Genomic DNA, 12,502 nt, shown 5'->3' with positions numbered 1-12,502 from the left:
CACACAGCCCTCAGTCTGTGTCATGGAGTCTTCACCAGAAAGTGAAGCAATTTATGTACAAAAAGCTTGCAATGCCCAGCCATTTTATGTTTTCCTCTGGGTCTTAGACTCAAAGCATTGAGCATGAGATTTCTGTAATGAATGTCAATAAATCAAAAGTAGGTTTGCAACTTACAGATACACACCTGAACAGCATACTCAAGATTGCTACAGTATAGACATTGCCTCCAGACTTTGATGCAATATCTCAGAGCAAGTGGTGTCAGCTACCAGAGACTGTTAAATAACAAAATACTGCAAGAGTGCAAATCTTTTAAGCATGTTTTATTGTAAGGTTTAAAAAATCTTTTAATTGTGCTTGTCTGTGTCCTTTATAGTGTTTATATCTCTGCTACCTGGCATTACATTTTATAACACACATAGCCCAGCCTGACAAAGTCTCATTTATATCAGATCCGGCCCTCATAACAAATGAGTTTGACATCCCTGATTTAGAAGTATTAGGTGTGTATTTCTTTAAATGTTTGGTAAGTTGCAGAAGAACAAGGGGGGTGAAAGAGGAGGATGAGTGAGGTGATTGGATGGTGACAGAGTATATGAGCTGAGCTTAGAGAAAGAAGGCAGAAGTCAGTCAGGCTGTGAGCAGTTAACAGTCAGTCATGGTCAGTCAGCAGTCAACAAAGTCTGAGGAGCAGTCTTCTGATTATAATCCTATATTAGTGCTGTGAAAAGCATTCAAGATTCTAAAAAGAAAGCAGAATGTTTTAGAGGACATACTAATGACTAGAAAGAGTCAAAACCTAATATTGTCAAAGTATTATAAGGGTGTAAGAGACAGAATCTGACAGAAACCTCAGTTATGAAGGAAAAGACTAAACTGAGATAAATAAAATAAAGAAGAAGACTGCAGATTTATATCCCACCCTTCTCTCTGAATCAGAGACTCAGTGGCTTACAATCTGCTATATCTTCTTCCCCTACAACAGATATCCTGTGTGGTGGGTGGGGCTGAGAGGGCTCTCACAGCAGATGTCCTTTCAAGGACAACTCCTGCAAAAGCTATGGCTGACCAAAGACCATTCTAACAGATGCAAGTGGAGGAGTGAGGAATCAAACCCAGTTCTCCCAGATAAGAGTCCACACACTTAACCACTACACCAAACTGGCTCTCAAAGACTAGTCAAAGTAAGTTCTGAAGAGAAAAAAGGATTTGAGACTGAGGAGTGTTTGTGAAGTGAAACAGTGTGATACCTCAGTCGGAAGTTATTAATTTACACTTTTATTCACTAAAGAGATAAGTTACAAATCATTTTAAAACCAATATGCTTCTTGTACAAATAAAATTTTATTTTGTCTACTCTTAACCTGGAGTCCTGTGCTATTAAAATATACAAGTCTCACCCTCAGGACCACGTAGTCAAGGCCAGTGCCAGGCTTTTTGGTGCCCTAGGCTAACAGTCCCCTGCACCTGACATCCTGCCCTTCCGCTCATGCTCCTCACCCACCCAGGACTGCTGCCACCCTCACACAGTCATTACATGAATGCCACACCAGGAGAGGGGTGACACCCAATACCACCTTCTACCCAGAAAATGATACTAAATTTCCACATGCCCCCTCCCCGCTTGCAACTCACCCTCAGGTGGGGTGCAGGTGCAACGGGCACCAGCAGGTGGGTGGGCGGCGCCAGAGAGTGTATGGTGGAATGGGACAGGCGGCTGGGCGATGAGGCCACTTTTGCCTCCACTGACTCTCCTCTTCCCGTTCCCAGCTGAAATCTGTCAGGCCCTGCCCCACTCCCACAGCATCCTGGGAGTTGTGGTTTTCTACAACTCACCTGGGACACTCCCCAGATACCACCTGAGGCACTAGGTATTATTCCAGCTCCCCCTGCCCTGACTGTGGAGAGGTGTGCACGAGTGCCCAGGGGAGCAAGAGGCAGCTGGTCTGACCGAGCAAGTGAGGAACATTGGTTTGACCTGGTGGGGCAGTGGCAGTGCATTGCCCTCAGGGCTGCCACTGAGCCACCATGCCTCTCTACCATATCTAGCCATACAAATTGAATGAGAAGTTGTGACAGGCGCAATTTGATTTTTGTTTTTGTTAAGCAGACCTTAAGTGACGCTCTGTTCCATACATATCCCTAACATTATTGGTATTTTGTATCAGCAATGAATAAGGGAAATGGGGTACACTCCAGCATTTGGGGGGGGGAAACCAGATTTTTGCCAAAATGCCAGAGCATCCCTAGAAATTAGCTGACTTCACTTCTAGATGCACAGGAGGTGATGTCAGCACGTTGCTGGTGATGCCTGCATATGGTCAGCAAGCCCCCTCCCCCACTGGTGACTGAGAGGAACTGGCAACTTTATGCTCTAGCCTCCCAAGTGATGAGGAGGGCATTAAGCGAATGCCATTGGAGACCCCCTCATTCAGCCAAGATGAGAGGGAATGGGTGGACTTTACAGCAGCAGATGGAAGGAAGCTGGCCAACACGAGTCATCCCCTGTACATAGTGTTAGACAGAGGAAAGGCATTATAGGGCTAATTTTCCATCTCTCTTTGGAGGCATAGGGTTATGAGCATGAATGGTGCATGTAATGCTCACCAAAGCATCAAATTATTTTTTGCTAGACCTGTGCTGCCTCATGAGGACTGTATTTTCCTGAGAGATCAGCAACATGACCTCTTTGAAGCAATAGTGGCCCAGTGGAGGACTAAGCAGTGAGCTGTGCACATAAAGTGTGTTGAAGGGTACACAGTAAAGCCTAAGTAAGGCATCAGTTTCTGAGTAAAGTGGCAATCCTCAGACCAGAAACCTGAGGGTTCAGTGCCTTCATCGAGTTGGGACAGAAACCACAAGTAATACTCAACCCATAGACTGCATGGCTGGAAAAAGAGGAAATGGCACATCTCCAAGTACTAAGAATGCTTGGTAAGAAGGAACCTGAAGGAACACTTGATGGCTCTGCGCTTAGAGCCAAGTTGGCCTTGTCTGTAAGATGCATACACAGAAGAGCCGAGATACTTTACAACCCTCCAATCACCCACACTGAGGCAATGCATAGAATGGGACTTGCCTGTGGGCGTTTCAAATCTTCAAATTGGCCTTTTAATTACCCCATCTAACAGTGTTGTCTCTCCTCGTTTCCATGTCCACCTGAAAAAGGTACCAGCCCACATTCTGGCACCATCAGCTTGATTAAAGAGCAGAGGTGCAAGTGTTTTGACTCGTCAACATTCTTGAAATGTCCAGCGTTTGTTCAGCAGAAAACCACCATTTAAAGCAAACAACTCTACAATATACTTCAAATGCATCACCTTAAATCATCCAACCTTAGAAAAAAAGTGTGGCATTTTAATTTCACATTACATGTTCAAAGCCATCCAAATACTGTTCTGAATCTCATCCCAAATGCTAAGGGCTATGATTTATTCTTTTACAGGTGCTTTTAAAAAAATCTATTTGGCTTAAAAAACTATAGAGGTATCTATTGTTACCTCCGCTGTACCAAAGCATTACTCACATTTGGAATGTGGAGAGATTATTTTGCAATATGCAGCCAATAGAGAACTAATCTTCCTGCTCCCACTTGAGTTCCCCAAAGGATTGCCAGTGTTTTGTCAAATAAGAAACAGAAGAATTAGGAGGGCTTCTAGCTGAACAAGAAGAGGAGCCTGTGGGGAAAGATCTTATCTGAGTGATAAAAGAACACCATCAGAGATTCATGCTGAAATATTACTCTTCTTCACATGGAAAGAGCTAAAGAAAAGGATTGTGCACCACTAACAGAGACCAAAACTATGAAAATGGGAAAAGCTTTCTCCACAACCAAAGTAATTTTCACCCTAGCTACAAATAAACAACCTATAAAATGTGGCTTTATTTTCACAGAAATGTTTGGGCATTACTGTTTTTCTGAAAATAGGAAATGGTTTTAAGAGAGATTTCAAGTACTAAGTAAAGGCCCGGTGATTCCTTTTAGCAAAACATAACAGAAATGGCAGGTTGCCTGCTATCAAAATGTATCAAGAAGCAGGTTTCATCCAACAGCAACCTGAAGTCTTAAGGGCCCAAGAGGGAAATATTACAAATCAGGCTAAAGAATCCTCTAACAAAGGCTTCTGATCTAAGAGGCAAGAAAAATTATATTCCAAACATTCTACTTAAGACAAAGCAAAATAAGCTGACATTTTCACAACCTGTGCTCCCCAGGATTTAAAGTAAGAATTGCAGCTGCAGGATACTCTGGATTGGACTGGGACCACGAGGCAAAGGAAAATTATGTTTAACACACACACGTTTCTTGGCTGTTTTCAGCGCACAAAAGCAGAAGAAACAGACAAGAGTAACAGTGTCCCCTCCACCTGTTAGGTCTTATAGCTGAGGTTGGGATATTGGTTTCAGAGAAACAAAACAAAGCCTGTACAGGTAGAAAAGCTGATCTCCTCCACTCATACTGTGACTCCTTAAATGGGGGAACCACCAAGGCTGAAATTTCACTTTAAAATGCTGGAAAGCTCCAAACCTGGTTTCTTCCTGCATCTTGACCTGTTTGTTCCCACCCTGGTATGTATTTGGTTGTGATATGGATGCACACATAGTTAGTCAAGGGAAAGCAATGTATGTTCATCAAATTCCATTGGAAATTATTGAGACTGAAACACAGTCTATAAAGAAGAAGAAAACCATAGATTTATACCCCACTCTCCACTCCAAATCTCAGAGTCTCAGAGTGGCTTACAACCTCCTTTATCTTCTTCCCCCACAACAGACACCCTGTGAGGTGAGTGGGGCTGAGAGAGTTCTCATAGAAGCTGCCTTTTCAAGGACAACTCTATGATAGCTATGGCTGACCCAAGGCCATTCCAGCAGCTGCAAGTGGAGGAGTGGAGAATTAAACCTGATTCTCCCAGATAAGAGTCCTCACATTTAACCACTACACCAAACTGACTCTCTAAAGGGTCACTACATGTTTTGTCCACCATGTCACTACACACTTTGTCCCCCATAAGATAGGATACAAAGTATCCTTGCCTCATTCATAAAACCCTCCTGAAAACCCAACAGGATTTTACCTTTCAGCATATTCCGACGTATAATTCCATGGATATTTCTCATTGGAGGAAAACATTACACTCAATTTTATTTTGAAGCACATTCCTGTTTCTCTGGACCCAGGCCACCAGCTGCAGTTCCCAGCTTCCTTATTACACGGTAGCCCCACTGAGTACAGCCCAGTCCTTTTCAAATTAACATGTCATGGATTACAGGCAATCCTGATACCTTATATACATCACAGTCTGCTAGTTTGCTCTGAAATGAAAACATACCCTCTTTCTCTTTGGAACATTTTTGCCTTTCCTTCACTCGTGCCATGAGCTTACCCATCCCACCTTTTTTTTCATAAACAGTACTTGCCATATGTGCTCTGCCTTCCAGGTCTTCAACAGTGAAACTGATATCTCTGATCTATGAGTAAATATATATGTCAACACCCTTGTACAAATTTAGATAAACCACTGGCTTTCCCTATTAATATCATAGCAGGGAAAGCAGACTCCAGCTGCAGAAAGCCAATTTAATTAAGTCAACGAACCCACAAACCACCACCACACACCCAATCTTTGTGTGTGTGTGGTAACACTTTGTACTTCATTCTGCACTTGATTCAGCAGTCTTTATGATTTAAACTACTAACAAAACACAAACACACACAGACACACTTTGGCATTCAAATTATTTTCATATGGCTATCGATCTAGATATAAAAAGCACAACCAATACAGATAGGGCAATGTAGGCTGAGGGCAGCACAGAGAGTAAGACTGAGTGATCATTAAAAAACCAATCCCAGTTGACTAATCCAGGTATCCAAGAATGCCTCAATAGTTATGGGTAACGTGTGAAAAATTATTTTTATTTAAAATATCTATATCCCTCGTTTCATCAAAAAGGGCTCAAAATGGTTCATAAAAGAATAAAGGTACTCCCCAGTGCAAGCACCAAGTCATTGCCACGGGTTAATGTCACATCACAACATTTTCTTGGCAGACTTTTTGTTACAGGGTGGTTTCACTATTACCTTCCCCAGTCATCTATACTTTACCCCCAGCAAGCTAGGTATTCATTTTACTGAGCTTGAAAGGATGGACGGCTGAGTCAACCTTGAGCTGGCTACCTGAACCCAGCTTCCACTGGGATCAAACTCAGGTTGTGAGCAGAGCCTGGACTGCAGTACTGCAGCTTACCACTCTGCGCCACAGGGCTCCTCATAAAAGAGAATACCCATACCTCATTGGGTATAGAGATCCAGAAAACACAGCAGTTAAGCTAAAAGAGAGAAAGAAAGGTCTCCAAATCTATACCACTCAGTCCAGTCCTCCAGCTACCTCTCTGAAAACCACTGCAATTCTACAACAAAAGCATTTTAAATAGGGTATCTACTGCCAATATCTGCATAATGTCACACCTATACTGATCATCTTTTGGAGACCAGGCAAGAAAGCTATACATTATGGGGGGGGGGGGGAGGTCATGTCACAAAAGAAGCAAGTACACAGGCAAACAGAAATTTGAATGGCTAGTCATTTCTGTGGATTTATTTGACAGGTTGCCAAAGTAACAGAATAGGCAATGTTACTGTGAGCATGGCTGCAAAAGGTGTGTACATCTCCATATCTAACATTAAAGTGGTTGGTCCCCACACTAATCATGGAAGTAGCTAAACCAAACAATCCACAAACAAGGTCTTTACATACTCAGGTAGCTACAGTAAAGGTACTGAGGACATAAAAGGAGTAAAGCCAGTTGGTGTCTAATGGATTACACTCTAGCAAGCAAATTTAGCATTGTACCATATGTCCATCTTTATATGATTTCAAGCACTACACTTCAGCAGCAAGCCTGCAGATGCACTGGGCTAATCTGACTCTCACCTTCTTCTAGACTCTTGACATATGACATTGGAAGAAAAACAAAGTAGGCCAGGGAGGGGAGAAAGTGGGGAGTGGGAGCCTTGACAAACTGAATGTAGTCTGTGAGCCCTGTACAGCTTGCACCCAGTTTAGAGAGTAGGTAACAAACACATACTACCACACACAGTTTTGGTAGCTCTGTAAAGTTGCATTCACAATGCCATGGTCCACACATGTAGCAGGGACCTGGGGAGAGAGGGAGAATGAACTGGTTCAGGCTAGAGGAGGATGAGCTTTTTATGCCACTATACATAAAATAGCCTTTATTTGGATGGCTAGGCTAGCCTGATCACATTCAATCTCAAAAGCTAAGCTTGGGGAGGAAGAGGAGAAGAAAAAGAAGACAACCGTAGATTTATACTCCACCCTTCTATCTGAACCAGAATCTCAGAGTGGTTTACAATCAACTTTATCTTCTTCCCCCACAACAGACACCCTGTGAGGTAGGTAGGGCTGAAAGAGTTCTCACAGAAGCTGTCCTTTCAAGGACAACTCTGTGAGAGCTATGACTGACCCAAGGCCATTCCAGCAGCTGCAAGTGGAGGAGTGGGGAATCAAACCCGGTTCTCCCAGGTAAGAGTCCGCACACTTAACCACTGCACCAAATTGGCTCTCAAGGAACTCAAGGGTTGCTACACAATGGCTAGCAATAGCAAACCACTTCTATTCATTTCTTGATTTGAAAACCTGATGGGGTCACCATAAGTCAACTGCAGCTTGATGGCACTTTCCACATAAAAGTCTCATTCCCTCTGAGCTTGTTTTTAAGTTTTCATGGCCTTTTTTTAAGATGGGGAAAGCATTCTGGCATCCATCACCCACTGTCCAAGATAATTCAAGCCCAGTCTACTAGCTTGTTTTGTTGCATGTCTAGAGCAGGCTAACGTTTGGCCAGGCAAATAACCATAGAACACTCACACAGAGGCCCAGTTTAAGTGTGCAGTCCATGTAATGCGTGATATTATTTAGCTTAAGAACATAAGAAGAGCCCTGCTGGATCAGACCAGTGGTCCATCTAGTCCAGCATCCTGTCTCACACAGTGGTCAATCAGTTTCTCTGGACAGCCAAAAACAGGGCACAGAGGCTGAGGCCTTCCCTTGAGGTTGCCTCCTGGCTCTGGGATTCAGAGGTTTAGTTCCTCTGAATGTGGAGGTTCCCCTCAGAAACCATGGCTAGTAGCCATTGATAGACTTATCCTCCATGAATCTATGTAACCCTCCTTTTAAAGCTATTTCTTCCTGTGGCCATCACTACATATACGGGTTAGCAAATTAACTATCTTACATCTGAGTTCCTTAAGAACTCTCAATAGGCTTCCCAACCCTCCCGCCCTGGCGGGGGACCCCAGAATTTCCACCCTCTTCCCCCGCTCCCCCAAAAAATGGAAGCGGGGGGAGAGGGGGGAAACGGCGCCGAGCCGCCGGATCCTGGAGCCGGCGAGGCCGCCGCGCCGCTGCCGCCCCCCTCCCCACCCACCGCAGTTTCTTCTCCGAGATGGGCCCAGGCTGAGCCCATCTTGGAGGAGCAGCCAAGAGGCGGCAGCAGCGCAGGGGAGGGCGAGGCAGGCCAGGAGCATGGCGAGCCGCAAATCCGGGCCCTTCTAGGACCCGGACTTGCGGCTCGCCACGCTCCCGGCCCGCCTCCACCCCCCCAACGCTTCCGTCCCAGAGGCGGAGCGGGCGAGGCGGCAGCGGCGCGGCGGCCTCTTCTCTGCTCGCCGTGGCTGCTCCTCCGAGATGGGCCCCTCCCCCCTAGCTCCACCCCAATGTCTCCTGGCTCCACCCCCAAAGTCCCCAGATATTTCTGGGGTTGGATTTGGCAACCCTAACTCTCAAGTGCATGCCACCAGGACCTGGAGACTTAACAGTTTTTCATTTCCTTAATAACTTTTATCTCTAGTCAACTCAATTTGGCTCAGTTCCTCAGACTCTGTTCCTGAAAACAGGCTGTGCCACGGTACATGCCCCGTAGTTTCCACAGTAGCAAAAAAAGTCATTGAGTAAAAAAAAAAAAAAAGTAATGTGCTTAAAAGTTCCCAGTTTGTGTGCAGCATTAAGAACACAGTGGCATAGTCATCCTGGTACTAATGCTGCATGTCCTTATATGTGCTGTGCACAAACAAGTTAAAAGCATGGAATGTTTAGACAGATGTGCATTAAGGACAACGCCATATTTAAATGGTATATCTACCACAATTGGGGTTGCCAAAATATACAAGCCATCAGGACTGGATCTACATGTTTTTTGAGGGGGGGGCAAAATCAAAAAATGGTGCCCCCTTATGGGCCATTCTATTTTATAGTCCCATAGAATACAATGTGCTCCATACCCAATTTGGCACCCCTCCCCTCTGTCGGCGCCTGGGACAAGCACCCCCCTCTGCGCCCCCCCGATCTAGCCCTGCAAGCTGTGTGTGGACTTCCCACAAAGAATTCATAAGCAGGAAACATAACTGCAATCACATATCTCACAGAAAAGATCCATCTGTAGATTTAGTACCCTGGCACAGTGCTTTCTCATATATTCTCCAATGGGTACGGCCCCAACTATCTGACTTTACTCTGAATTCTACAGTGAACTGTATTACTCCCTAAAATATAAGAGCATGTACTGAAGGATTGGTTCCAAAGGAGGATTTGGCCACTAATGTGCATGTGTGTGTGCCTTCCTACTGGACTACTGAAATTTATCTAGGGTTGTCCTTGAAGGCTATTTATTTATTTGTAATATTTCTAGTTTTATTCTTGATTAATTAGAAATAAAATAAAATAAATGAAAAAATTGCATTACATTACACATATTAAGGCATATAAACAAATGGAAGTAGAAGGCAGTTGAAAAAGCATTAATAATCCTTGCAGGCTATTTAGAAGCAGCAGTTAGCTGGCAGCCGGGCAGCCTAATTTATTTCCAGTGTTATCTGCAGGGAGTACACAGTACAGATCATGTATGAGCACCTAATGGCACCTGGCTTTTTTGGCCACTGTGTAACACAGGGTTGGGACTGGATGGGCCATCAGTCTGATACAACATGGCTTCTCTTATGTTCTCTACTGGTTACTGTTCTGACCAACATAGTTTTATGGCCTTGGCCTAGGATACATGAAGGAATGCCTGTTCTTATATGGCTCACCGCCTTATATGAACCCCAGAAATCACCACATTTAAGATGTGTCACTTTTTGGTTGTCTACCTATTATTAAATGGTGGCTACCACACAGCAAAGACTCTTTGTGGTGTTAACTAGTCTTTGAAACAAAGTTTCTGTTGTGATTTGCCAAAGATAGGCCCTTTCTGAGACTTCTGAACATTTATTGATTCATGCCTTTAGTAATGAGTATTTAGTGTTCTTAACTGTTTTTGTTGCTCTTAATTATGAAATTATTATGAAATTTGTTCTTCACTGCCCTGAACCCTGTTTCACATGGGAATGTGGCCTAGAAATTAAATTTAACACATAATTTTTCTGCCAGTGGTTTAATTGTGCAGGTAAATTAACCAGTTATTTGCACCTTACTTTAAGAACACTGCTGAAAGGCCAATAAGAAATTTTTCAAATGTTTCTGCTCACAGACACAGATTTCCATTCACAGAACAAATCTAGCCTTATGTTTTGAATCAAAATTCTGACCCTTACATAGGTGTTCCCAGAGTAATAGCATGAATTGCTATTAATTTTTACTCATTTAGTTTCATAATACAGAAAAAAATGTCAAATAGCTACTGATGAGAGGTATATGAATGTATCCTGTGACACTGAGGCTGATTCCGCACTCACCTTTCTCTGGGGCAGGCTTCCATTTCTGGGCAGAGCAAACTGGCAATTTTGCACCAGTTAATCCACACCAGCATCTTGAGCGGGGCAAACCCGCGATTTGCCCCGCTGCAGTGTAAACATGAAAAAACAGGTTTACACTGCGATGGGGCAAATCACGTATTTGCCCCGCACAAGATGCTGGCGCAGAGCAACTGGTGCAAAATTGCCAGTTTGCTCCGCCCAGAAACAGAAGCCTGCCCCGGAGAAAGGTGGGTGCGGAATCAGCCTCAGTTCCCCAGCAGTGTTCCAGCAACTTTTGGTTTTGGTTTTGCTCATTGAACACTTCTCACACTGCATGCTGTCTGTCTGATTAACATTCACACACTCCAAGATCTTTAATTTTTTTCTGAAAAAAATCCGTAGCCTGAAGAGTTACACCCCCATTTGGTATTTTCCCATTTTTTTCCCACCCTTACCATCTTTAAACACACCTTCACAAGCTGCTGAACAATAATGCTTTTCCTAATCTAATGAGAGCCTCTCTCATGACCCAAGAACATTCACTAAATAATTATTAAGCTCTGGAGGTGCTTTCTGAATGAGTTGCTATTCAATAAAATGCTGCAAGTTGATTTGCTTGAATGCTCATTCACTTGTGGGGAGGACAAGCAGCTTTCAGCCAGTTGGAAATCTTTTACCAAGCAGTGAACTAGAGATTCAACAGGGAACCTTCAAAATATATAAAGTCAGGGCTACAAAAAAAAAATACTTCAGACTCCTAGAAGTCAGACTAACACAGACCTGGAAGAAGTCCTTTTCTTAGTCATCACCCAACAACAATGGCTGAATTTTGGCCCTGCTTGTTTCCCTAAGTAGGGTTTCCAACCTCCAGGTGGAGCCCGGAGATCTCCTGGAATCACAACTGCTCTCCAGATGACTGAGATTTGTTCACCCAGAGAAAACAGCTACTTTGGAAGGTGGAGTGTATGGCACTATACCCTGCAGAGGTTCCTCCCCTCCTCAGACACCACCCTCCCTAGGCTCCACTAAAATCTATAGGTATTTTCCAACCAGGAGTTGGCAACCCTAAGTAGCTACTTGTGCTGGATGACACACTGAAGCCTTCATCTCCTTCCTTGGCTTAAGGAACATCTGTATATGCACTCAACCCTTCTGACAGGGACCTAAAATTCTAGCATCCCTCTGGCCCAAATCTCCTAACAAAAGATGAGAAAGCCTGTTCTGTTTGACATTATTTATCATCACAAATTAAATTCTATCCTTTAATCCAAGGAGTCATTTAAAAACTTAACATGTCAACCACTAATCAGGGGTGGCCAACGGTAGCTCTCCAGATGTTTTTTTGCCTACAACTCCCATCAGCCCCAGCTGGCTGGGGCTGATGGGAGTTGTAGGCAAAAAAAACATCTGGAGAGCTACCATTGGCCACCCCTGCAGTAAATGATACCTCAGATTAGAATATAGGTATATTATTCTGCATTTTGCCTCAGCTATAAAACACAAGTCTTTAAAAGGGCTAAATAAAAATCTCCAAAATCACCTCAAATTCTAAACAAGGGGCTCGTCATTCTCAAACCCACAACACGTTCCAGTCCAGCCCATTTTTGTCACACTTTTAAATTCTTGTTACTGTAACAAAAGAAAAGCCACTAAGAAAAAGATATGTCATGTATCTCTTTTTCAATATTTAAGTTTCTGCCTTTATCTTAGCCCTGCAGACACAGCCGCTGTACCTTTTAGATAGC

The 12,502-nt window shown here is 43.7% G+C and overlaps 1 protein-coding gene across 8 annotated transcripts in view; it reads right to left on the bottom strand.

The window, feature by feature from the left end:
* The window catches only part of MITF (melanocyte inducing transcription factor), a 191,040-nt gene that overhangs the window by 73,399 nt on the left and 105,139 nt on the right, over positions 1–12,502 (bottom strand). The gene's annotated exons all lie outside the window — the stretch shown is intronic.

Source organism: Heteronotia binoei, chromosome 5 (assembly GCF_032191835.1).
Source record: "Heteronotia binoei isolate CCM8104 ecotype False Entrance Well chromosome 5, APGP_CSIRO_Hbin_v1, whole genome shotgun sequence".
Classification (NCBI taxonomy): domain Eukaryota; kingdom Metazoa; phylum Chordata; class Lepidosauria; order Squamata; family Gekkonidae; genus Heteronotia; species Heteronotia binoei.
Note: the sequence above shows the minus strand (reverse complement) of the source record. Positions and strands in the feature narration are given on the sequence as shown.